This window comes from Camelus dromedarius, chromosome X (assembly GCF_036321535.1).
Source record: "Camelus dromedarius isolate mCamDro1 chromosome X, mCamDro1.pat, whole genome shotgun sequence".
In the NCBI taxonomy this organism is placed as follows: Eukaryota; Metazoa; Chordata; class Mammalia; order Artiodactyla; family Camelidae; genus Camelus; species Camelus dromedarius.
In genome coordinates, this window is record NC_087472.1 from 46,322,530 (window position 1) to 46,349,404 (window position 26,875).

The window sequence follows — 26,875 nt, forward strand, 5'->3', positions numbered from 1 at the left end:
AATAATTGACTACAAGAATTCCAAATACCTGTTTGTATTGCTGTCTATTCAACTGTAAAAGAATTAGATGTGACCAAAAGACAAGTCAATTTGTTTGATTTGTCACAATTTTTAATATGGATGGTGGACATATAACCTATAATAATGCAATCTGATTCAATAAAAAGAGAATTTAATCCAGAAATATAAACACAAATTATTTTATAGTGATGATACTATTAAACTTTTTGATTTCTTCAGAAATAAACTTTCTTAAAAATTGTTTTAGATTCGTTTTTGAATGGCATGCATCCAACTGGCCCAAATGTGGGTACCAAAAGGTACAGAGGAAAAATAACTCTCCACAACACCATGTGCATATTCCTCTGTAAAAAACATATTAGTCCATTTTCTTTTAGAATCATATTTTACTGTTCAAGAACACTTCAATCAGACAAGAAAGCCATAGAAAATGTCAGTAGAAATATAGCTAACTTTATATTCAAAAAGTGTACATACTTAATCATGTAATCAAAATGTGCAGTGATGAGAATGTGATAGTTCCACTGTAAATGTGCAACATGAATAACCATTTAATTTTTATTGCCACTTAATAATGCTAAGAGTTACTCTCTTATTTTCCTATATAATGTGCTATCCATATGGAAGAGAGTTCTATAATCTTTACTATTTTGGGTGCTCAGGCAGATATTTCCATTCTGTACACTAAACTCAAAACTTGACCATTTTTTGTTACTATTAAAATTTACTATAATTTTTGTCTGCTTAGAGAGGCATGTAAGTTCAGGTTTTTGGAGTTTAGAGGGAGTAAATCCCTTGCAACAGACAGAAGAAAGTCACAGGTCATGGTTCCTGACTTCAAACAATGCTACAAAGCTACAGTAATCAAAACAGCATGGTACTGGCACAAAAACAGACCCATAGATCAATGGAATATGATAGAAAGTCTAGAAATAAACCCAATCACTTATGGTCAATTAATATATGACAAAGGAGGCAAGAATATACACTGGGGAAAGACATAAAGTCTCTTCAAAAAGTGGTGCTGGGAAAACTGAAGAGCTAACATGTAAAAGAATGAAATTAAAACATTTTCTAACATCATATACAAAAACAAACTCAAAATGGATAAAAGCCTATTTTAAGACTGGATACTATAAAACTCCTAGAGGAAAACATAGACAGGACACTCCACATAAATCACAGGAATAGCTTTTTTTTTGGTCTGTCTCCTAAAATATTGGAAATAAAAGCAAAAATAAACAAATGGGACCTATTAAATTAAAAGCTTTTATACAGAAAAGGAAACCATTGACAAAATGAAGTGACAACCTACTGAATGGGAGAAAATATTTGCAAATGATATGGCCAATCAGGGATAAATATCCAACATATGTAAATGGCTCATATAACTCAACATCAAAAAAAAAAAAAAAAAAAAGAACAACCTAATTAAAAATGAGTAGAAGAACTGGATATATATTTTTTTTCCCAAGACGAAATGCAGATGGCCAACAGCCACATGAAAAGATGCTCAACATCTCTAATTATTAGAGAAATGTAAATAAAAACCACAATGAGCTATCACCTCACACTTGTCAGAATAGCTATCATCAAAAAGAAGATAAATAACAAATGTTGGTGACGATGTGGAGAAAAGGAAACCCTCATATGCTATTGTGGAAATGTAATATTTACAATCACAAAGATATGAAAGCAACTTAAGTGTGCATTAATAGATGAATGGATAAAGAAGATGTGATAAATGCATGCTTGCATGCTTGTGTGCATGCGCACGCAACACAATGAAATATTATTTAGCCATTAAAAAGAATGAAATTTTGCCATTTGCAACAACATGGATGGACTTGGAGGGCATTATGCTAAGTGAAAGAAGCCAGGTAGAGAAAAACAATTATTGTATGATATCACTTATATGTGGAATCTAAAAAATACAACAAACTAGTGAATATGACAAAAAAGCAGACTCACAGCTATAGAGAACAAACTAGTGGTTACCACTGGGTGGGGTGGGGTGGTTGGAGGGACAATATAGGGGTGGGGAAGTGGGAGGTACAAACTATTGGGTGTAAGATAGGCTACAAATAGGTATTGAACAACATGGGGAATACAGGCAGTAATTTGTAATAACTGCAAATGGAGCATAAAACTTTAAAATTAAAATTTAAAATTGTGTGAAAAATTAAAATAAATAAATAAAATGATAATGATATAATTAAAAAACAGAACAGAATTTTCCCCATTTTACGGAAGAATGTGGTCATACAACTACTAAGAAGCAGTGAGATCACCTATACTGACTCAAATGGAAAGATAATGATGATATGAGGTTGCATCTTAAGAAACTCTAAATCCTGTAAATTAGAAATAATCTGACATAAATATTAATAAGTTTTTAATTTATGCACAAAAATTGAAATAAAAGTGAATGCAAAAAGTTACTATAATTTCATAAAAATAATTTCAAAGCTGACTGAGGAAGGATTTGAATACTGATTTTATGTTAATACCACAGTGCAGTGCCATTTTAACTGGAAAAAAGAAATATCATGTATTATTTAATGAGACATCTTTATTATGAAATCTTGAAAAACTTAAACTTCATGTAAAAATGCTACCAGTTGAACTTGAAATAAAAAACTAGGCACTCAGTTCTTTCCCCCATATAACTAGATAGTTTATTAGTCTTATAAAATACTTCAATATATAGAATAAATATGGCAGAATAAAGACCATCAATTTCTGTTAAGTTAAATATTTGTAGATGATTGTACCTTTCTTGCTAATACAATACTGCTTATTTGAACTTAAATGTCACCACTTTGTTTTGTTCTAATATAAAATGCAAGGGAAATCCATTTTACTTTATATGTTTCATTTTCACCTGATTGTTTAGCAAAAATGAATTCTACTTAGTAAGAAAACCCTTGGTTTCTATGAAAATTCTAGAATTATTTGAACCACCATAAAGGAGGCAATTACACTCCCCGCAAAAAAAAAAAAAAACTTTACAAAGTTAAAGTCATAGGGTTATACCTATGTAATAGTACTTCATTTTATTTTGTACACACAGTAGCTATTCTAAGATCAGCACTTAAAAGATTTCAGTCATGGTTGGTATTAAATTTGAGACTAAAATAAAGGCATTTATTTTCTGAGGGAAATTGTATTAAAACTAGTCTTTGACTGAAATGATATTTTATAAAGCAACATGTTTAGTTGCTTAAAGAATAAATGTTTTAGGGAAATGCAAATCAAAATGCCAATGAGATAGCAACACACACCTGTCAGGATGGCTATTATCAAAAAGGCAAGAAATAACAAGTGTTGGTGAGGATGTGGAGAAAAGAGAACCCTTGTACCCTGTTGGTGGGAATGCAAATTGGTGCAGTGACTATGGAAAACATCATGGAGATTCCTCAAAAAATTAAGAATAGAGCTATCATATGGTCTGGCAATTCCACTTTGGGTATTTACAAAGAATACAAAAACATTAATTCAAAAAGATATATGCACCCTCTCTGTTCATTGCAGCATTATTTACAATAGCCAAGATATGGAATAATGTGTATGAGCCGTTAAAAAAGATGAAATCTTGCCATTTGCGACAACATGGATGGATCTTGAGAGCATTATGCTAAGTAAAAATGTCATATAGAGAAAGACAAATATCGTATGATTTCAGTCATGTTGAATATAAAAAACAAACAAAAAAACCCCAAATAAATGAACAAGTCAAATCAAACAAAAACAAACATGCAGCTGTAGAGAATAGAGTAGTGGTTACCAGAAGGAAAGGGAAGGGAGGGTGAAATGGGTAAAGGGGGTCAACTTAGGGTAACTGATGGGAACTAAATTTTTGGTGATCATGTTATAGTGTACACAGAAGTCGAAATATAACGTTGTACACCTGAAACATGTTATAAATCAATGTTACTTCAATAAAAGATGTTTTTAGTACAAAAAATAGGGATCTTCTAATTGTATAATTTCAGTTGTATTTGTTAGTTAGAATATTCCTATAAAGACAAACTTTCTCATCTACTACTTGGTTACCTAGTGGTACTGCTCTTCTAGCAAAAAAAAATACATGTTTCATTCTTTTTCTTAATTTACCAATTTTCAAGATAAGAAATTTGATCCCCATCATCACTGAAAGATGAATGAATTTATTTTATTTATCATTATGAATTGAGAATTTATATACAGTTGATGGGTTTCAACCCACTGCAACTATAATTCTTACTAAAGTTGTTTTTTTCTCATTATTTTCGAGGGACAGCTTCTTCCAGATGATATAATACTAACAGATTTTTGAAGCTTCCTTGAAATCTGATATGTTGAAAACAAAACAACATCAATACCAGTGGCATATGGTCAGGAGGTCTAAAATTACAACTAGCTTACATTCATGATGTGATTGAGAAAAGCAAAACAAACAAAAAAGGTGGGATGGGGAACTCTTATCGAAATTTAGCAGGGATATTTGGTAATGAAGCCAAAAAGTGAAAACAATCCAAATGTTCTTCAACAGATGGATGGATAAAATAAAGTATGGTATAACCATACAATGGAATATTATTTGGCTATAAAAAGGAATGAATATTGATATATAAAAAGGAATGCTACAATATAGATGAACTTTGTAAACATTCTGTAAAGTGAAAGGAGCCAGTTACAAAAGTCTGCATGCTATATTTACCCATTTATATGAGATGTCCAGAAGAGAGAAATCTAAGTAGAAAATAGATTAGTGTTTGCTTAGGATGGAAGGTTGGGTAAAAGATGGATTACTAAAGTAAAGGTCCTTATATGGTTAATTTTTTATACTCCTCTCCCATTGTGGTATTATGTCACTAGAATGTACTTCTTGGAACAGAGTCGTATTATCCAAAATACAAATGCATCTCAAATGCATCATTGCATGATATTCAGTCAGTTTTTCAGTGTATATCAGAATTCAGAGGACAAGTCACAAAATGTTAATTAAAATTTATATGAGGATATCAGAGAAATGACTGAAGTGCTTTAAATTATGGACTACAGCAGAGCACATTGATAATTCAGGGCATCACTGGAGAGTCAGAAAGACTGGAGTAGAGAGTGAAGTTGAGTCATGGAATAATGAATATAAACTCCATTCTCATTTAAATTTTATCAACAAATGATCTGCTCATGTCCCACAAAATTTTGATTAGAAGCTCTGTATATGTACATAGGTGTATGCATATTTATGTTAACAGGTACATGTGTAACTGGTTCTTCTCCTTTACATCTTGTTTTTAAAGTAATATAAACATGTATTCACACTGTAAGTTGATTACTTATAATCTTGATCTCTATGAACCACAATTTTGTCTGTTGGCAACTTGATATAAAACATAAAGTAAATGTGAGTTCATGTTTTTGCATACAATTAAAAAGAAGGTTAATGAAGCTATATATTTTTTGAGCCAAAAAACAAATACTTCATGAAAAAAATCAGTTCCCCAATAGACAAAACTACATATCAAGTACTTCACCAATTAGAGTCTCAGAAAATTATAATCCATATATTTTATTCTGCCTCTGAACAAATGTGTAACTGCTTTCAAATATATGTTTTATAGAGAACATTTTGTTTTGATAAACATGACTTTAAAAGTCAGCATCAAAAAAGAAAAATTGACAGTGTTACAATCATTTCAATATGATCAGTTTGCTTTCAGATTTATTAGCAAACAAACAAAAGCAAAAACATCTAGACAAAAAAATAAATGAAAATATCTAACTGACTAGATTGGAGAGCTAGCTGTTAAAGTAACTTGAGCCTGAGAAGCCAAATCTACTACTCGTTAGTAATCACTTCCCATTCCCTCCCTAACCCCAACCCTAGGCAGACAATGATCTGCATTCTGTCTCTATAGAATTAAATATTCCAAACATTTCAAACAGTTTTAACATACTGAGATCTAATCCTCACACCACAAACCCACTCACTTGAGGCATACAATTTGATGTGTGTGTGTGTGTGTGTGTGTGTTTTACTATATTCATAGAATTGTACAAACATAACCACAATTTTAGAGTATTTTCATCACCTCAAAAAGAAACACTTACCCTGGTACAATAAAAAAATCTCTGTGAACAAAGAAGGAAATATTGATTCTTAGCTTTTTTAATAAGGAAGGAGGAGAGAGAGGAAAAGTCCCATTTCAGAAGTATGTTCTATTGAAAGTTCAATGATTCAGTGCAAAAGGAAACTCATTTTATTGACTCTACTTATGTATACTTTCTAGAAAAAAATAAATCATTGTTAAGAAGTCCAATAAAGCATGTTTTTAATCTATGTTTGTTTGAAATAATGGAAACTCTGATTAACTGATTTAGAAAATCCAGTCTTACAATGTGCAATCAAATCCACGAGAGGTTTTAGTTCCCTTTTCTGTTAAACCTCTAGTGGTTTTATCATCATTCTGAATTTTACTTTCAATTGAAGATATTGTTCCAGGACTCACATTCTAAAATTGTAGTTGACATATCTTTTTGTTTGGTTTTAAATACATGCTACCTTTTGATAAATTACCTCTGCTTACCATAAATCCCTCTCTCCCTACACTATCTCTTTGAAACTTATTCAGTTCCTTTTCTCGTGACCTATTTTATTATTAAGTGTCTTTAGATGCAAAGTAAAACAGAAACACATCGATCTACACAATTCCAGAGCAATCAGTTTAAAACAAAATATATGAAACCATTCTCTTCACAAGACATCCATACATTTTTGAATAAAATTTGTCATCAACTTAATATGTTTTGATAAGATATTTTTTAAATCTAGTCAACCTGCATTTATCTAGCTAAATTGAAAACAACTAACTTTTTAGAATGTTTACATCATGTGATTGGAAAGCCACCCTGAGAAATCTTAGTGAATTAGTGTAAAATAGTTTTATTTGTATGCCATCTATTTGTACAAAGAATATATTGATCTACTTCTATTTATAATGTGGTACCTAGCAATACCACTCATTCTGCATTGTTAACAGTCATTTGAGGTGGTGATAGAAAAAGGCAGAAGATTAAGCTTGTGTTACAGTGCTAAAACTTAGACTGCATGAGCTAAGATTATTCAGAGCCCTGTGATTGTTGATTCCTGTGTGGAGAGTAAAACCCGCTCTGTTTTAATACAGCAGAAACAAACAAACAAAAAAACTGAGTGTAACAAGAAAAATTCTTATATATAAAATCTTAGTTAAAGAGGTAGAAAAAGCTATCAACTTTTACTTATGAAAATTTAAAGATAAAAGAAAAAAAGAGAGAAAGTAAAGAATAAGAACTAAAATAGTGCTTTGGAAAGAAAACACATATTGAGTATGCAAAATAAAATATCTTCTGTGATGGAAAATGTAATAAGGAAAAACCACACACTTTTATTATCTCTTTAAGAGGAATATACCAATGTTGACAATGCCATTTACCATCAGTAATAGAATCCACAAGTTTCTCCAGGGGTAAAGGATAAATGTTTGCTGATATATCGGGGATCATAATATATATATAAATCCATCCATATATATATATATATATATGATTCCTGAGTTAGGATAATACACTGTAAGCTAGTCTCAACTTAAAAACTAAAAACTAAGTATATGATTTTATCTTTAAGCTAAAATTGCCTCTTTTTAGTCTGGAGCTCAAGCCATCACTGATTCAGAAAAATAAAAATATGTGAAGAAGGAATGACCTTGTCACATATGAGAGAAGGTAGGTTCACTTCACTTTAAGCTTCAGGAAGGAAAAGAATGTTTCAGCATTTTTTTTCACACAAGGGTTTTTTTTAAATAAACATTTATAAGTTATAGATTTACAAAACTATTTTGAGGATAGTACGGAGTGCCTTTATACCCCACATCCAGTTTGCCCTATTCTTAACATCTTACATTTGTATGGCATATTTGTCACAATTAATAAACAGATATTGATATATTATTATTAACTGAAGTCCATACTTTATTCAAATTTTCACAGTTTTTTTTCCATGTCTTTTTTTGTTCTAGGATCCCACTCAATATACCGCATTACATTTGGTCATTGTGTCTTCTTAGGACTTCTGAACTGTGACAGTTTCTCAGACTTTCTTTGTTTTCAATGTCCATGACAGTTCTGAGAACCATTCAGGTATTTTGTAGAATTTCCCTCAGTTGGGGTTTGTCTGATGTTTTCCTCATAATTAGAGTGGAGGGATATGTGGAAAACCAGAGAAGTAAAGCACCACTTTTATCACATCATATCAGGGGTACATAGTCTCAACATGACACATCACTGTTAGAGTTAAACTTGGTCACCCACCTTAGGTAATGTTTTTCAGTTTTCTCCACTGTAAAGTTATTCTTCTTTCCTCCCTTTCTATAATCTACTCTAGAAAAACAGCACTATGTGCAGCTCATATTTTCAGTTATGCATCACCTTCTTAAGGGTGCATTATTTATATAAGTTATTTAGAATTATTTTGCATGGAAGATTTCTCTAATCTTCCTCATTCATTTATTTACTCAATTATATATTTAATCAGTATGAACTTACAAATATTTATTTTATGCTTTGGATTATAATCTAAAACTAGTTTACTTATTTTGTGACTCAAATTTTTTTCCAGCAGTGGCCATTGGGGCCTTTTACCCATGGCTCCTATATTCCTTTGATAAACACCAAACTGTGTCAGTTTTTTCTTAAATATTTTCTTACCTTTTGGTTTAACAAGAGGCACTAGACTTATCTTGTGAATTTCTTGCCCCACCTCTAGAATGAGCTATTTCATTAAGGAGCCATGATTCCTTTTATTGGAGAATTTTGTTAGAAACCAAGATGTAGGTACTGGGTGTGCCTTTTGCTACTAGGATCATTGCTTCTAGGCTTTCTCATCTAATGGAGCAAGGAGATATAGTTGATAACACTAACCTGTGTATAAATAAATATTGATAAATATTTATATTTGTATTAATCTGTCTATATTAAAATAAATAGTTCATACTGATGTCTCCAACTTGACTCCATTGCCACATGCATAATTCTAGTCTTCTCTCTATGTTTATATGTAACCTCTACTCCAACCCTGAAAAATTTGGCTCTCACATTCCACAATCCACTTACTTAATTGCTCACTTCCAGGCCACATGTTTAGTGGTTTCAGAATTGTTAACTCATAATCTCTATGAAGGCCTATTTTTTCAACTTATATAGTGCCTATGCACAGTTCCTTTTGCCTTTAGTCTTGCAGACTTCACTCATTTCCAAAGTTACTTATGTCAGCATCTCTTTCTCCCTACCCTCTTCAGTGAGGTAATTTCATACATCTATAATACATTTAGATTATTTTGTCAAATTCTGCATTCCATCCCTGGAACCTCAACTCCTTAAATATATAAAATCTTTTTTAATTTATGTAATTTGTGTTTATTCTTTGTGTTGTAAAATCCTATGAGCTTTGAGAAATGCTTTTATTTTTAATGTTTTAAATTCACCATTATAATTACATACATAGTAGTTTCACCACTCTAAAAAAATCTCCTCTACTTTTTCTATTTCAACTTCTGCTCAGCCATTTGAACCCCTGGAAACCACTCATTTGTTTATTGTCTCTCAGTTTTGCCTTCCCAGAATGGCCTATTTAAGGACATCTTAGTTACTTCCGGTTTTTGTTCATTATGAATAAAGATGCTATAAACATTTGCATGCAGGTTTTTGTGTGGATGCAAGTTTGCAAATGAGTTGGGTAAATACCTAGGACTGCAATTGCTGAACTGTATGGAAGAAATGTTTCTCTTTTTAAGAAACTGATAAACCTTCTTCCAATCTGGCTGTACCATTGTATGAGTCCCATCAACAATGCATGAGCGTTTCTATTGCTCTACATCCTCTCTCAACTGCTCAATGTCAGACTTCTTTTTCAGTTATTCTAATAGGTATGTGGTTGTATTTCATTGATTTAATTTGCAATTCCCTAGTGAAAAGTGATGTATAGTATCTTTTTATATGCTTATTTATCATCTATCGTCTACATTTAGATGTAAGTTCACATGTACATAGTATTTGTGTTAATGGGTCCATGTGTGTACGGTTCTCCTATAAATCTTGTCTTTAAGGCAATATAAACATGTATTCACATTTTAATTGTACTACTTATAATCTTGATCTTTATAAGCCAGTTTCCCTCTCTGTACAAAAAATGATATGCCTTTCTTATAAGATTTTTGTCAAAATTGAAAATTGGCAACTTGATATAACGTGCAAAATAAATGTTCATTTTGTTGCTTACCAATCCAGAAATTAGATAATCAATCTAAACTTACCTTAAGCCAAAAAATAAGTACTTCATGAAAAAAAATTACATATCATGTAGATCATCACTTAAAGACACATCAAATTTTTACCTACAATATTTTATTCTGTTTCTGGACAAAATTGTTATATACACATATGTATAAAATAATATAAAATTTTATATATATATATCTCAAATATATATATACATATATCTCAAATATATATATATATATATGAGAAAACAAAAACTTCTAACTTTTCTTTTCTTTTCTCTCTTCTGTGAAACTCCTCCAACTTCCTGCCACCTAAAGCTCTCTGGATTCTATGTATCTCTACTCCATTATCAATACTTTATGCTCTGCCTGCAATCAATGTGAACCACCCTTTACTGGTCTTGAAATTACCTCCAATCTGACAGCTAAGAGGCTTGTAAGGATCAACTCAGTATTTTTCCTTTTCTCATACTTGTATTGCTTAATTTCTAATCTATAAAAAGTGCTGCTTTATATATTTTATCCAGCTTTGTAATTTGTTTTTTAGGAAAGTAAATTTAGTCCCTGTTATTCCTTTATGGTTAGAAGCAGAGGATGGATTTTCCCATTTTAATATGCAAGAAATTTAAAAAATATATTAATTATTCTTCAGTATGAATTGTTGGATATATGATAGTTTTACTTTTTTTTTTCACGGAACCTCCATACTATTTTCCATTGTGGCTGTACCAATTTACATTCCTACCAACAGTGTACAAGTGTTCCCTTTTCTCCACATTCCTGCTAGCACTTATCTCTTACCTTTTTGATAGTAGTCATTCTAACAAGTGTGAGGTGATATCTCATTGTGAATTTGCATTTCCCTGATGATCAGTGATACTGAACACATTTTCATGTACCTGTTGACCATTTGCATATCTTTTCTGAAAAATGCCTATTCAAGTTTTGCCCATTTTGTAATTGGATTTTTTTTTGCTATTGAATTGTATGAGTTCCTTATATATTTTGGATGGTAAAAAATGGGAGTATTTTATCCCATTCTTCAGTTGCCTTTTTAATTTGCTGATTTATTTTGCTATATGGAAGCTTTTTAGTTTCATGTAGTGTTTATTTTCACATTTGTTGCTTGTTCTTTAAGTGTCACAATTTTTCTTTTTAATCTGTGGCCTTGATTTGGTGTAAGTTGTCTCTGAAACCATAGTATTTAGGGTGTACAATTGGCTATGAGAAAATATTTTGCTTTTTGTCTTGAACTATAAAAACCAAAGTCCAATTATCATATAGAAGTATTGCACTGCCTCCTTGAAAATGCAAGAATAAACTTCAAAATTTTAGAAATTCCTACTGACTTTCCAAATAAAATGAAAAACGTACATAGATTTTGAAATACAGAACATTTATCTTTGGATTAAAGAAACTATAATATATGGGGTGCTAACCTATTGACTAAACATGTAGGCCACTTACTAAGTGTACTAGATAGTTAATCGATATAGTATTGCCTTTGTCACTCCTGATAATTTTGCATGAAGTAAACATTTACATATACTTGAAGAGACAAAATCTATTTGCAAGGAATAAAATTGTAAAAGAGAATATGCTTTAGCATGGATCATGGCCATGCTTGTAGGAAAGGAATAAAAATATGTGAATATATACTGTCTTATATACATATCCAACTGGTTCTGTTCCTCCTGAGAATGCAAAACAACACACTAATGTGATTATGTAGCCTGGTGAGTCCAAAATCTGCAGCGTGGGCTGGCCTATTCTAGACCCAGGAGAGCCTATATTCCAGTACCAACCCAAAAGCTAACAGCTGAAGAGCCAGGGTAGCCAATGATGCATACAATTTCTTTAGGCAGGTTGCTGAAAAGAATTCATTTTTGTTCAGGCAGGCCAGTTTTTTGTTCTAATCAGGCCTTTAACTGATTGGATGAAGCCCACCAACATTATGTAGGGCAATCTGCTTATTTAGTGTTCACTGATATAAATTTTACTTTAATCCACCAATGCCCTCCAAAATGACACGTAAAATTAACCAACACAATTAGCTATCATGATCAATACAGACAAATGTAGTAAAAGTGAAAAGATGGTAGAGGTTATTTTGAGTTGGAGTGGCCAAGGGAAGCTTTATAGTTGAGTTAGGAGTCAGGCTAAATCTTGGGGATAATTTGAATAGGGAGAGAAAGTGTGGTTATTAAAGAAGGAGAGAACAAAATGAATAAGAGCCACTTATTTTTCTCAGGAAGAGCAAATCAGCATACTTAGCTGAAATATAGGTTAGGATTATTGATGGAAGAATTTATTTTTATCATAGTAGACTGACAAATGTGATAAAAAAAAAAAAAACTTCCAGTTTGAGAAAAAACTTTAAAGTGGATGAGAATATATTAAAATATGTTCTAAAAATCATAAAAATAAAGACTTAGAAATGAATTACTGGATAAAGAGTTGTGAGACAACATGAATCTGGAGAAGTAAGCCCTGCATTTAATATGGCTTCTTTTCTTGGCTATTTTCCTGATCTTGAAGAGACAGCTAAGAAGCTGAGCTGAGATATTGAAAGCTTCACATGAATGGGTGCATCAGTTAAAAATCTATGCCCTGCTAAAGGTGAGGAACCTGAAAAACTATCTACCATTGTGATCCTGGATTCTAAAGGTGTGTGCCCAAGATAAAGATAAATTTCAATAGGTACTCAGCTTTTTGTATGCCTCTGGTGTTTGTTCGTTTGTTTGCTTTTTTCCTAAATTGCCCTCTTTATTCTTCTTAAGAAATCTTTCTAGAGTATAAACCCCATTATGTTCTATCACATTTGTTATATATGCAAACATTTTTTCTTTGTGTAAAACACCCTGTGCTCTTTCTCCTTCCTTTGTACCAAACTAATAAATTCTTAAATACTAACATCTCTTGGAAAATGTTTCTGCTTATTCCTCCTCAATTGACCAACTACCACCATAAATAATTGTTTCAAATTCCTCTATTCTGTGATCCCATGGCACCCTTTACTGTGGCAGTTACATACTGTAACGTGATTATTTATTTGCCTTCCTCAAAATATCATGTACTCTCAAGAGAACAAAAACTATGCTTTACAATTTGTATCTCCAGAGCGAAGTGCATTGTCCGACTTAGATGAAGTGCTTATGGTAGACTTTTAGTGCTCAATGAATATCCCTGTGTTTCTCCTTATTTCCAGATGTGTATTTGAAGCCCTGTGTCAAATTCATACCTGAGCTGGGAAAAACCCCTTCATGACACTGAGACCCTGAGTCACTGGATTATGGAAAATAACACTAAGCAGCATCTGAAAATGTGTGACTAATAAATTTGGGCAGATTAATCTACTAAAGTTTTATGTTCAAATTGATTACTCTAGCATACCTTGCACTATAATATTCTGATTAATACCAAATCCAGTAGATGTTGACAAGACACTATCATTCATAGTTCAGATTTGAAGAGATCAGTGACTAAAATAGGTTGTCCATATGACACCCCATGCAGGTTCACCACTTTGTAAACCTCCTCCCTAAATGTCAAATGATGGATATTATGGATATTATTTTTTGCTAAGATTTCTTTGGACTCAGATATTAGGTAATAAATTGTAGGGGGATAGGTTATTTACCAACCACCTTGTTATTAGGTGACATAGGGCGGACAAAACCATTCACTATTTAAAAATGTTGGCTTCGGATAGATTTCATTTTTTTCAAAGGATTTGTACTCAAGACATGAATTTAATCAGAAGTGATTTATTCTTAATTTTATATAGAGTGCTATTCTTTTTCTGGATCACCTTGCCACTTAAGGAACATTATTAAAAACTTATCAGGGTGACATCAGTAAAAATTGTGAAATGAGTAACTCCAAAAATTCTCTCCTCTATAAATTCAATGGGATCACTGGCAAAAAAAAAAAAAGAGTCAGAATCACCTTTTTCAGCACTTTTGAAATTAACTAAAGACTAGGAGAAATCTGGAAGAATGTATTTGAGAAAAACAGCTGACTCTTGGTAGGAACAGTGAGCTTTGGGACATTTTAACGTGTATTTCCACCCACACCCAGCTACCCAGCTCCACGGTAGCACTGAACATCAAAAGTTTGCAATCACAGTGGAATCTAGCAGTCTGCCAGCAAATGGAGAGGCAGGATTGGGTTGAACATTCTTCAATGACTAATATCAAGAGAACTGTCAATATTTGATTTGTCTGCTTGTTCCTTGGTAGACTCTATTCACAAAATTGGCTTTATTCGACCTTAATTATAGCTCAAATACCACAAAAAGCCTTTTCTTCCTAGGGGCAATTGTCTAAAATTGTTTAAGATTGCAGCTGCCTGAGTTGGCAATAAAAGATGGAGCAACCAAGGGGTGGAAGAAGAAACTTAAAAGGAAATGTTGGAAAATGAGATATCCATAGCAACTTTGATATGGTTTGATATATTACTGGGAATCTAGAAGGCTGTGCATATGTATAACTCTGCACATGTTAAGGAAATACATGAGAAATCCCAAACCTCTCACTTTGTGATGAATTTCAGGCACAATGAAAGCAAGAAGTAAAGGCTAAACAGAGTTATTAAATGCCTGGCTGAATGTTGAAGGTGTCCTCTAAAACACACATAGAGTTCCTCAACAAACACCCTGTGATTTACTGATTCTAGGTGTTTTAAAAATCTAGTGTTTCATTATTAGCTAGCCACTATGCTAACTGAGCAGAGACGTCAGTGGTTACACATGATATAGGCTTTAAAAACGGAATTAGTTTAGAAAGGTCACTACACAAGCAAACAACAACAACAACAACCTACCCTAAGGAGAGAAGAGAATCTGATTTCTGGTTTTGCTACACTATATTATTTAAAATGTTCACTATTCACCAAAATATTATAAGAGATGCAAAGAAAAATAATATATAACCAATACATAGGAAAAACTGTCCCTGAGGAGCCCAGACATTGAATTTACTAGGTAGGAATTTAAATAAGCTATTTTTAAAATGTTCAAATAACAAGAGAAAATAACATCCAAGTTGATTAAGGAAACTGTAAGAATGATGTCTCACAATGAAGAATATCAATAAAATGATACAATTTACCAAAAACTAGAGATTCTATAGTTGAACAATACAATAACTAAAATTAAAATTTTACTAAAGGGACTCAACAATAGTTTTGAACAGGAAGAAGGAAGAATTAGTAAACTTGAAAATAAATCTAGTGAGATTATCCAGTGTGAGGAAGAAAAAAGAAATAATTAAGAAAAATTAATCTTAGAGACTTGTTGGACACTAACATTAACATATGCATAATGGAATTCTTATAAGGAAAGAAAAAAATGTCATAAAGAATATCTGAATTAATGATAGCTGAAAACTTCCAAAATTTGATGTAAAACATTAATCTACTCATTCTGGAAGGTCAAAAAACTATAAGCAGGATATACTCAGACATCTATACCTAGACACATCATAGTCAAACTATTGAAAGGCAAAGACGAAGAGAATCTTGCAAACTGAAAGAAAAGAGACTGAATACATACAAGTGATCCTCATTGGAATAAGAGACGATTTCCCATCAAAATTCATGAAGAACAAAAGAGAGTAGTATAATATAGTCAAAATGATGAAAGAGAAAAGCTATCAATCAAAACTTCTACATCCAGGATAATTCTTCTTCAAAAATAAATGAAGAGAGCAAAATGTGGAATAGGAAGCCCCAGATCTTCCTTACCCCCACAGGGACACTTAAGGAACAACATTACATAAACCAATTCCCTTTGTGAGAAATCCGCACATAAATTAAGAGATTTCTGCAGCCCCAGCAAGCTCCTGACTACTCCCTGGGGAGGGAAAGAGAATACGGGACAAAATGGCTTATGTTTAAGTTTCTGGGGAGTTCCCTAAGAGGTTGGTTTCCGTCTTGCCTGAATATAAGTACTGGCAGGAAAGGATACCAGATTGGGGGCTACTGAGAACAAAGGTGTGATCTGAAGTAGTCATTCACCATAATCCCTCTCCTGGTTCAGCAGGGAAGGAGTGAGAGTAAAATTCCTACTCCCATCATCTCTCTACAGGAGGTACAGTATTGGAGGATGCAATCAACACTGAATTTTCAGTGGGATCCCTGAGGGACTGTTTTTGTTGTTGTTGTTGCCTGTCTTGGAGCACTGACACAACCTGGCATACTATACTGATGCCTTAGAGCCACTGAGAAAAAAGAGATCTGAGGGTGGATTGCTGTTGCTTCAGGGGAACCAAGGTACAGTAGACAGAAGCTCATAAGTCTCAGATGCCTCTCTCTTAGGGGAAGAAAGAAGAGTGAAGCATGCATCCAGCATTCTGATTTTTGGGGGGGTTGGGGAGTTTCTAGAGAAAGGTTTCTATCTTGCCCAATTTGTAGGGCTAATGGGAAATGACATACTCTAGATGCCTGGGGGGCTGCTGAAAACAGAGGAGAACTGAGTGACTTGTGGTAGTATCTGAGAATGTGTGGTGCTATGGACAGATACCAAAAAGAGCAAAATATTACAAGTACATGAAAAAGGAAACAAGAAAATCACTGTAATTAGGAGTTTGCACACAGAGGTCCAGAGAATATGGATCCACAGAAAAAGTTGAGAGACCTCTCAATATTTTTAGTTGGCTGGTTGGTGAAGGACTTTCTCAGTGTGAATTCAGTCTATGGATACTAGGAGAGTTGGCTGCCTTTTCAAATGTGTGAATCTCAAGCCAAAGTTACAAGGTATATAAAGAAACAGAAAAAGGCTCAAGCAAAGGATAAAATAAATCTCCAGAAACTGACACAAAAGAAGTGGAATGTTTGAAGTACTTGACAAATAATTCAAAATAATCATAAACATGGTCAATGAGCTGAGGAAAATGATGCATGAACAAAGCGAAAATATTTTTTAAAAAGATACAAAAAGAGACTTGATCAGGAGAAAGAATCAGTGAACTTGAAGTTAGGGCATCTGAAATTATCTTGTCAAAGAAAGAAAAATTTTAGAAGAATGAAAATGAGTGAATAAAGTTTAAAGAACTTATGGGACACTATTAGAGAGAAGAACATGCACATTTTGGGAGTCTTATAAGGAGAAGAGAGAGAGAAAAGAGGTAGACATGTTTGAAGAAATAATGGCTGAAAACTACACAAATCATGGGAGGAAATGGGTACTCACTTTGAAGAAGTTCAATGGAACCTAATAAGGATGAATACAAAGAGGTCTACATCAAGACACATTATAATTCAATGTCAAAGTCAAAGACAAAGAGATATCTTAAAATAAGCAAGAGAAAAGTGACTCATCATGTACAAGGGAGGTCCCATAAGACTATCAGTGGATTTATCAGTAGAAAACTTGAATGACTTGAATGATAGAAGGGAGGATAATACATTTAAAGTGCTGAAGAAAAGAATACTACCAACCAAGAAAGTTGTCTTTGAAAAAATAAAGGATATACACTATATATGTATATGTACACATATATATGCTCTTTTATATATATTAATATATAATATACTTAACACCTTGTATGTTATATGTACAAATTTTTAAGACAGCAAATTCTAAGAATTCTCATCATATAGAAAACATTTTAAAATTTTCTTTTATTTTGTATCTATATGAGATGATGGATATTTACAAAACTTATTGTGGTAATAATTTTAAAAATAAAATATAGGAAAATTAAAGATTTTCTCAGATAAGCAGAAGCTGAAGGAGCTCATCATCACTAGACTTGACTTAAAATAAATGTTCAATAAAGTCCTTCAAGTTGAAATGAAAAGACATTAGATAGAAACATGAAAGCATATTAAAGTACAAGACTTACTGGTAAAGTTTAATATATGAACAAATACAGAATATTGTAATTCTATAATGGTAGTGTGTAAATCACATTTAATTCTTACACAGATGTTAAAAGACAAAACTATAAAAATACAATTATGAAAATATATTAATCAATACAAAATATAAAATATATATATTTGTGACATCAATAACAAAGTGTAGAAGAAGTAAAAGAATACAATTTGTATGTGCAATTAAGATTAAGTTATCAGCTTAAAATAGATTGCTATAAATATGTTTCATGTAAGCTCCATGGTAACCACAAAGATACACAGAAGAGAAACAGTAAAGAATCAATGTATGTCATTACAAAAAAAATCGGTGAAACACAGATGAAGATGTCAAGAGAGATGAAGAGGGACTAAAAAAGCTGTAAGGTGTAAAAGTAACAAAATGGCAATAGTAAATAAGAACACCCAAATATATGAAGATGCAAACATTGACAGAAATGAAGGAAGAAATAGCAACACAAAAATAGTTGATTTTAATATGCTGCTTTCAAAAATGTATAGAATATCCAGATAGAAGATCAATAAGGAAAGAGGGCTTGAACAAAGGTATAAACCAAGTGGACCTAACATAATAAACTGAATATTGCACCCACAGCAACAGAATAAACATTCTTCTAAAGCATTCACAGAACATTCTCCAGGATAGATAAAATCTTAGGTCACAAGTATCTTAACAAATTTAAGAAGGTTGAAATAATACCAAGTATTTTTTTCTGAAGGCAAGTAAATGAAACAAAATAATAACAGAAAAAATATTGGAACATTAACAGATACAGGGAAACTGAACAACACAACCTTGAACAATCAGTTTGTTAAAGAATTTACCTAGAGGCTTTGTGAGTTACCTAACAGTTACCACCCATTGTGGACTCCCAATATAACTACCCTGGAAAGTTTCCAGAGTCCCAGTAACTTTCTGGAAACTTTAACAAGCTCATAGCACCTTTCTGGGAAATACATGTTTTATATATATGTATAAATTAAAAAAAATAAATTTTGTTTCAATCAAAGAGCTGCATGCAAGAGAATGGAGCTCAAATTTGAGAGTGACTTAACCCACATATAGACCTCAATAACGGTGAGGAATAGTGGACACCTTGTCTGTTTTGTCTCATTGCCTGTAGGCTGTTAGCAATCATCTTTGTATCCATCCTCATTGCCAAACCTGTTAAAAATGATTAAAGAAGACAATGTAGGTAATACAAACAAATTGTATTTAACATTTCATGAAGCAACAGTCTCATTTGGAGAACTGCAAAATAGGGCAGAAGATAGGAAACATTTATAGAATAAAGAACCAAAAACAAACAAACAAACAAACAGACTATATCTAGTTGGGTGAGGTCACACAGCAAACCTTGTTTGGGGTGAGATGAAAGAAAGATAGAAATATAGAACGTAAAATCTACCTGGCATTTGGGGATTGATTGACTGGATACACTATGTTTCTTCTCTAGTGGAGCATTTACAGGGACACAAAAGTTAACTAAGTTTTGGTTTCCTGACATGATATCCTAGGCAGGAGTGGCTGCACCTTGGGTCTAGAGTTATTTCAACACACGAAAACTAATGATAGTTAAGGACTAGTGTATAAATCTTATGAAATATCTATAAGATCTGTATGAGAAAAACTATAAAATTTGGATGACAAAAAATTGAAAGGGCTAAATAAATGGAAATGTATTTTATGTATATACTTAAAATTGTGAAAATATCTATTTTCTATACTCAATATATAGATTCAAAACAACCTGTGTCTTCATTCAGGATACTATAGCAGAAATACTTTATATTGGGTAGCTTATACACAACAGAAATTTATTTCCCATAGTTCTGGATTCTGGGAAGTCCAAGATCAAGGTGCATGCAGATTTGATGTCTGCTGAGAACCCAATTTCTAGTTCATAGTTGGTGCCTTTTTACTGTGTCACAGTCATGCATATACATACATATATTCATTTTAATATTATTTTTCATTAAAGATTCATTCAAGATATTGAATATAGTTCCCTGTGTGATAGATGAAATTTGTTTTTTTAAGTCTACTTTTATATCTAAGTGGCTAAAATTTGTAAATCTTAAACTCTCAAATTTATCCCTTCACATCCCATTTCCCTGGTAACCATAAGATCATTTACTATGTCTGCAAGTCTGTTTCTGTTTTGTTGATGAGTTCATAGTGTCCTTTTTCCACTTCTTTTTAGATTCCACATATAAGTGATATTGTATGGTATTTTTCTTTCTCTTCCTGGATTACTTCACTGAGAGTGACAATCTCCAGTTCCTTCCATGTTGCTGCAAATGGCATTATTTTTATCTTTTTTATGGCTGAGTAGTATTCCATTGTATAAATATACCACTACTTCTTTATCCAGTCATCTTGATGGACATTTAAGTTGCTTCCATGTCTTGGCTATTGTATATTGTTCTGCTATGAACATTGGGTTGCCTGTATCTTTTCAAATTAGGGTTCCCTCTGGATATATACCCAGGAGTGGGATTGCTGGATCATATTTTTAGTTTTTTGAGGACCCTCCATACTGTTTTCCATAATGGCTGCACCAAACTACATTCTCACCAGCAGTGTAGGAGGGTTCCCTTTTCTCCACATCCTCTCCAGCATTTATCATTTGTGGATTTTTGAATGATGGCCATTCTGATTGGTGTGAGGTGATACCTCATTGTAGTTTTGATTTGCATTTCTGTGATAATTAGTGATATTGAGCATTTTTTCATGTGCTTATTGGCCATTCATATGTCTTCATTACAGAATTCCTTGTTTGGGTCTTCTGCCCATTTTTTGATTGGGTTGTTTGCTTTTTGGTTATTAAGTTCTATGAATTATTTATATAGTCTGGAAATTAAGCCTTTGTCAGTCGCATCATTTGCAAATATTTTCTCCCATTCCGTAGGTAGCCATTTTGTTCTGCTTATGGTTTCCTTTGCTGTGCAAAAGCTTATAAGTTTAATTAGGTCCCATTTGTTTATTTTTGTTTTTATTTCTATTGCCTGGGTAGACTGCCCTAGGAAAACATTGCTAAGAATTATGTCAGAGAATGTTCTGCCTATGTATTATTCTAGGAGATTTATTGTGTCTTCTCTTATATTTAATTCTTTAAGCCATTTTGAGTTTATTTCTGTGTATGGTGTGAGGGAGTGCTCTAACTTCACTGATTTACATGCTGCTATCCAGTTTTCCCAAAAACACTTGCTGAAGGACTGTCTTTTCTCCATTGTATATTCTTGCCTCCTTTGTCAAAGATTAATTCACCATAGGTCTGTGGGTTTATTTCTGGGCTCTCCTGTTCCATTGATCCATATGTCTGTTTTTATGCCAATATCGCAGTTTTGATGACTGTAGCTCTGTAGTATTGTCTGAAGTCTGGGAGGGTTATTCTTCCAGCTTCATTCATTTCCTGCAGTATTGCTTTGGCAATTCTGGGTCTTTTGTGATTCCATGTATTGGATAATTTGATAGGTATGACATTAAATCTGTAGATTGCCTTGTGCAGTATGACCATTTTAACAATATTGATTCTTCCAATCAAAGTGCATGGGACATCTTTCCATTTCTTTAAGTCATCATTAATTTCCTTAATCAATATTTTGTAGTTCTCCATGTATAAGTCTTTCACCTCCTTGGTCTGATTTGTTCTTAAATATTTTATTGTTTTGGATTCAGTTTTAAAAGGGATTGTTTCTTTACTTTCTTTTCCTGCTAATTCACTGTTAGTGTAAAGAAATGCAACAGATTTTTGTATGTTAATCTTGTATCCTGCCACCTTACTGAATTCTTTTATCAGCTCTAGTAGTTTTTGTGTGGAGCTTTTAGGGTTTCCTATATATAATATCATGTCATCCACATATAGTGACAATTTTACCAATTCTCTTCAAATTTGGATCCCTTTTATTTCTTTTTCTTGCCTGATTGCTGTGGCCAGGACTTCCAAGGCTGTTGAATAGAATTGGTGAGAGTGGGCATCTTTGTCTTCTTCCAGATTTTAGTGGAAAGGCTTTCAGTTTTTCACTGTTGAGTATGATGCTGGCTATGGGTTTGTCATAAATAGCTTTTATTTTGCCGTGATATGTTCCCTCTATACCCACTTTGGTAAGAGTTTTTATCATAAATGGGTGTTAAATTTTATCAAATGCTTTTTCTGTATCTATTGAGATGATCATGTGATTTTTGCCTTTTCTTTTATTGATGTGGTGTATCACATTGATTTGCATTTGTTGAACCACCCTTGTGTCCCTGGGATGAATCCAACTTGATCATGATGCATGATCTTTTTTATGTGCTGTTGGATTCTGTTTGCTAATATTTTGTTGAGGATTTCTGCATCTATGTTCAGTGATATTGGCCTGTAATTTTCTCTTTTGGTAGTATCTTTGTCTGTTTTGGTATCAGGGTTATGGTGATGTCATAGAATGAGTGAGAGTATTTCCTCCTTTTCAATCTTTTGGAAGAGTTTGAGAAGGATTGGTATGAGCTCTTCTTGTTATGTTTGGTAGAACTCCCCAGTAAAGCTGTATGGTCCTGGATTTTTGTTAGTAGGGAGGATTTTATTGCTAATTCTATTTCATTTCTAGTGATTGGTCTGTTCAAGTGGTCTATTTATTCTTGATTCAGTCTTGGTGGACTGTATGTTTCCAGACACTTGTTCATTTCTTCCTGGTAGTCTAATTTGTTTCCATATAGCTGTTCATAGTATTCTCTCTCTCTCTCTCTCTTTTTTTTTTTTTGTATTTCTGTGATATTGGTTGTAATTTCTCCATTTTACTTTCTTATTTTGTTTATTTATGTTCTCTCTCTTTTTATCTTGGAGAGCCTGGCCAGAGGTTTGTCAATTTTGTTTACTCTTAAGATAAACAAACAAACAAACAAAAACTCGGTTTGATTGATTTTTTCTATTTTTTTAGATCTCTGTTTTATTTATTTCCTCCTGGGTCTTTATTATTTCCTTCCTTCTACTGACTTTAGGTTTTGTTTGCTCTTCTTTTTCTACTTCTCTTAGGTGATAGGTTAGGTTGTTTACTTGAAATTATTTTTCTGTTTTTAAGGAAAGCCTGTATTGCTATGAACTTCCTCCTTAGGGCCACTTTTGCTGCATCCCATAGATTTTGTGTGGTTGTGTTTCCATTGTCATTTGTCTCAAAGTATTTTTTAATTTCTTCTTTGATTTCATCTTTGACCCATTGGTTTTTCAGTAGCATGTTGTTTAATCTCCAGGGTCTCATTTTTTTCTCCTTTGTTTTTCTGTAGTTGGTTTCTAGTTTCATGGCACTGTGGTCAGAAAAGATGCTTGAAATAATTTCTATCCTCTTAAATTTGTTGAGGCTTCTTTTGTTCCTGAGTACATGATCTATCCTAAAGAATGATCCATGAGCACATGAAAAGAATGTATATTCTGTTTTTAGGGGGGATGTAATGTCCTAAAAATGTCAACTAAGTCCAACTGTTCTCTTGTGTCATTTAGTTTCTCCATTGCCTTATTGATTTTCTGTCTGGAAGATCTGCCCAATCATATTAATGGGGTATTAAACTCTCCTACTATGATTTGTTCCCATCATCTCTCCCTTTATGTCTTTTAGTATATGCTTTATGTATTTATGTGTTCCTATATTGGATGCATATATGTTAACAAGTGTAGTATCTTCATCTCATATTCCTCCTTTAATCATTATATAGTGTCCTTCTTTATCTTTCTTCATTGCCTTTGTTTTAAAGTCTATTTTGTTTGAAATTAGTATTGCTACTCCTGCTTTCTTGTCATTTCCATTTGCATGAAATATCTTTTTTCCATCCTCTCACTTTCAATCTATGTGTGTCCTTCTCCCTAAAGTGGGTCTCTTGTATGCAGGATATTGTAAGTTCCTGTTTTATTATCCAGTCTGCCACTGTATGTCTTTTGATTGGAGCATTTAGTCCATTGACATTTATGGTAATTATTGATAGATATGTGTTTATTGCCACTTGGAACCTAGTTTTCTAGTTGATTTGGTATTTCCTCTTTGTTCCTTTCTTTTTGTGGTTTGGTAATTTTCTTTTGTATTATCTTGGTTTCTTTTTGGGTTTTGTGACTCAAAAAGTTTTGTATGCTTTTGATTGTGGTTATCCTGCTTTTCAAGTATATTAAGCCATTACTATATATGTTTGCTTTAAACTGATAGTCATATAAGGTCTAACACATTCTAAAGAGAATTCTTAAAAATCTATATTTTCTTGCTCCCCTCCTCCACCTTTTATGATTTTGATGTCCTTTGTTTTTTAACATCTTCATGTTTATTCTCTTGCAACTCATTGTAGTTATCACACTTCCAACTGTTTTTCTCACTTCTATAGCTTCCTGCTTCTTTTCTGTTTAGACTAGACCTTCCAATATTTCTTTTAAGATAGATTTAGTATTGCTGAATTCTTTTAGTTTTTGCTTGTCTGAATGTTTTTATCTCTTTTTCTACTCTAGAGGATATTCTTGCTGGATAGAGTATCCGAGGTTGCAGCTGTTTCTCATTTAGGACTTTATTTAAATATATCTTGCCACTCCCTTCTGGCCAATAGTGTTTGTGTAGAGAAGTCAGCTAAAAGCCTTATGGGGGTTCCCCTTGTAACTAACTCTTTGTTTTTCTCTTGCTGCCTTTAGAATCATTTCTTTATCTTTAACTTTGGCCATCTTAATTATAATATGTCTTGGTGTAGGTCTGTTTGGTTTCTTCTTGTTTTGGACCCTCTGTGCGTTCTGTACTTGGATATATTTCTTTCTTTAGGTTTGGAAACTTTTCAGTCATGATTTCTTCAAATATCTTTTCAATCCCCTTTTCTTTTTCTTCTTCTGGGACCCCTATTATGCATAGGTTGGCACACTTTACATTATTCCATATGTCACTTATATTGCTTTCATTGGTTTTTATTTGCTTTTCTGTCTGCTGTTCTGATTGGGTGACTTCTGCTATCTTGTCTTCTAAATCACTTATTTGTTCCTCTGCATTATCTAGTCTGCTTTTTACTGCCTAAAGGTTGGCTCTTATCTCAGCTATTGAGTTTTCTGTTTTTAATTGGTTCCTCTTTATAGTTTCTATTTCCTTTTCATAAAATTCTCTGTCTCTATTCATAGTCTCTCATTTCCTTCAGTGCTTTTATGACCCCCCTTTTTGAAGTCATGATCTAGTAGACTGTTGAGGTCTGTCTCATTGTTCTTTCTTTCAGGGGACTTCTCTCTTTCTTTTAATTGGGAGTGGTTCCTCTGCTTCTTCATTTTACTTGTATTTCTCTGGTTCTATGGATTTAGGAGTATCAGTTATCTACTGTGGTCTTGAAGTGCTGATTTTGTTTGCTTATTTTTATTTAAAGTGGGAGCATTCCTGTGTAGACTGTGTGTATCTAATATTTTTGTTGTGAGGGCTGTTCTTATTATGGATGATTGCCATGCCTTTCTTCCATGTGTATTGGTTGTTATACATTTGATTGGGGGTGTGGTTGGTGTCGTGGTGATCAGAGCCTGTCATGATTGTTGTTGTTGAGTGGGGTTTTCTTTTTGGTTCTGTGGTTGTCATAGCCTCGACAGGGGCTGGGTTTGTTCCCCTGTTGCTGGAATAGAGGCTTCTTAACCTGTTTCTGAGTTGCAGTGTGTGGTAGACAGGGTTGGAGCACTTCAGCTGGGAAGAGGAGACACAGTATACCTCCACAGATGTCCACTGGGAAGTGCCCTGTGTGGTGTTGTCTGTAACTTGTTATGCAGGCTTACAAACTACTCTTTATTGATGCTGCCTTTGTCCCCACCTTAGCTATGGGAATGTCAGCTACCCACTCTGGTGTCCCCCAGGTTCTGGGCCCCAGGAACCACCAGCACAGAACTGCCAATGTTAGACAGTAGGACCTGCTGTAGCAAGCCTGCAGTCACACACCTGAATCTGTAGTGTATCACAGAGTCAGCACAGACCCCGGCCGTGCCTCCATGTATGGTAAGGTACACTGGCCTGTTGTAAATACCCATACTCGTCCCCATCATGTGCCAAAACTCCACCAGCTGCCTGTTTGTCCTAGAGGCACAGGTTCACAAAGGTGCCAGTGGAGCAAATCAACTCTCTCTGCCTGGGGCTGTAAACAAATTTCAGTCCCATCTGTGAAGTTGCAGGGTCCCTTGGTATGGATTCATCTTTCAGCCCTACCTCTGCAAAGCAGAGATGGATATGAGTGAGTCCCACCTCTCTTCTCATGAGAACACACCAACAATGAAGCCAAGCAGAGGAAGTGGCTATGGTGTGGCTGTGTTGTGCCCCTCCCCTACATGCACACCAGCAGTGCTTTTGTATGGGGGTCCCAGGCTGTACTGTTCTCTACACCACCCCTGCCAGAGCTCACACTGCCCTCCAGTCCCCTGAGGCTGCCTCTGTGCAGTGGGCCCCAGCCTTTTCCTTGGCTCATCATTGATCTCCAGCTGCCAGCTCCATCTTGTCCCTGCTGGCTCACGTCTAGGGTTGGGAATCTCAGGGATCCTCCATGACAGTTTCTCTCAGTTCTGTTGCCAAGTGGCTGCCACTTTCTCCTCCAAACCTCAGAAGCTCCACTTCTGTCCCCACTGACCTCCCAGATGGAAAGGGGGGAATCCCAGCATGAGGTGTCTTTCTTCCTATGTTGCTCCCTCCCCGTAGGACCAGTCCCATGGTGATTTTCTTTT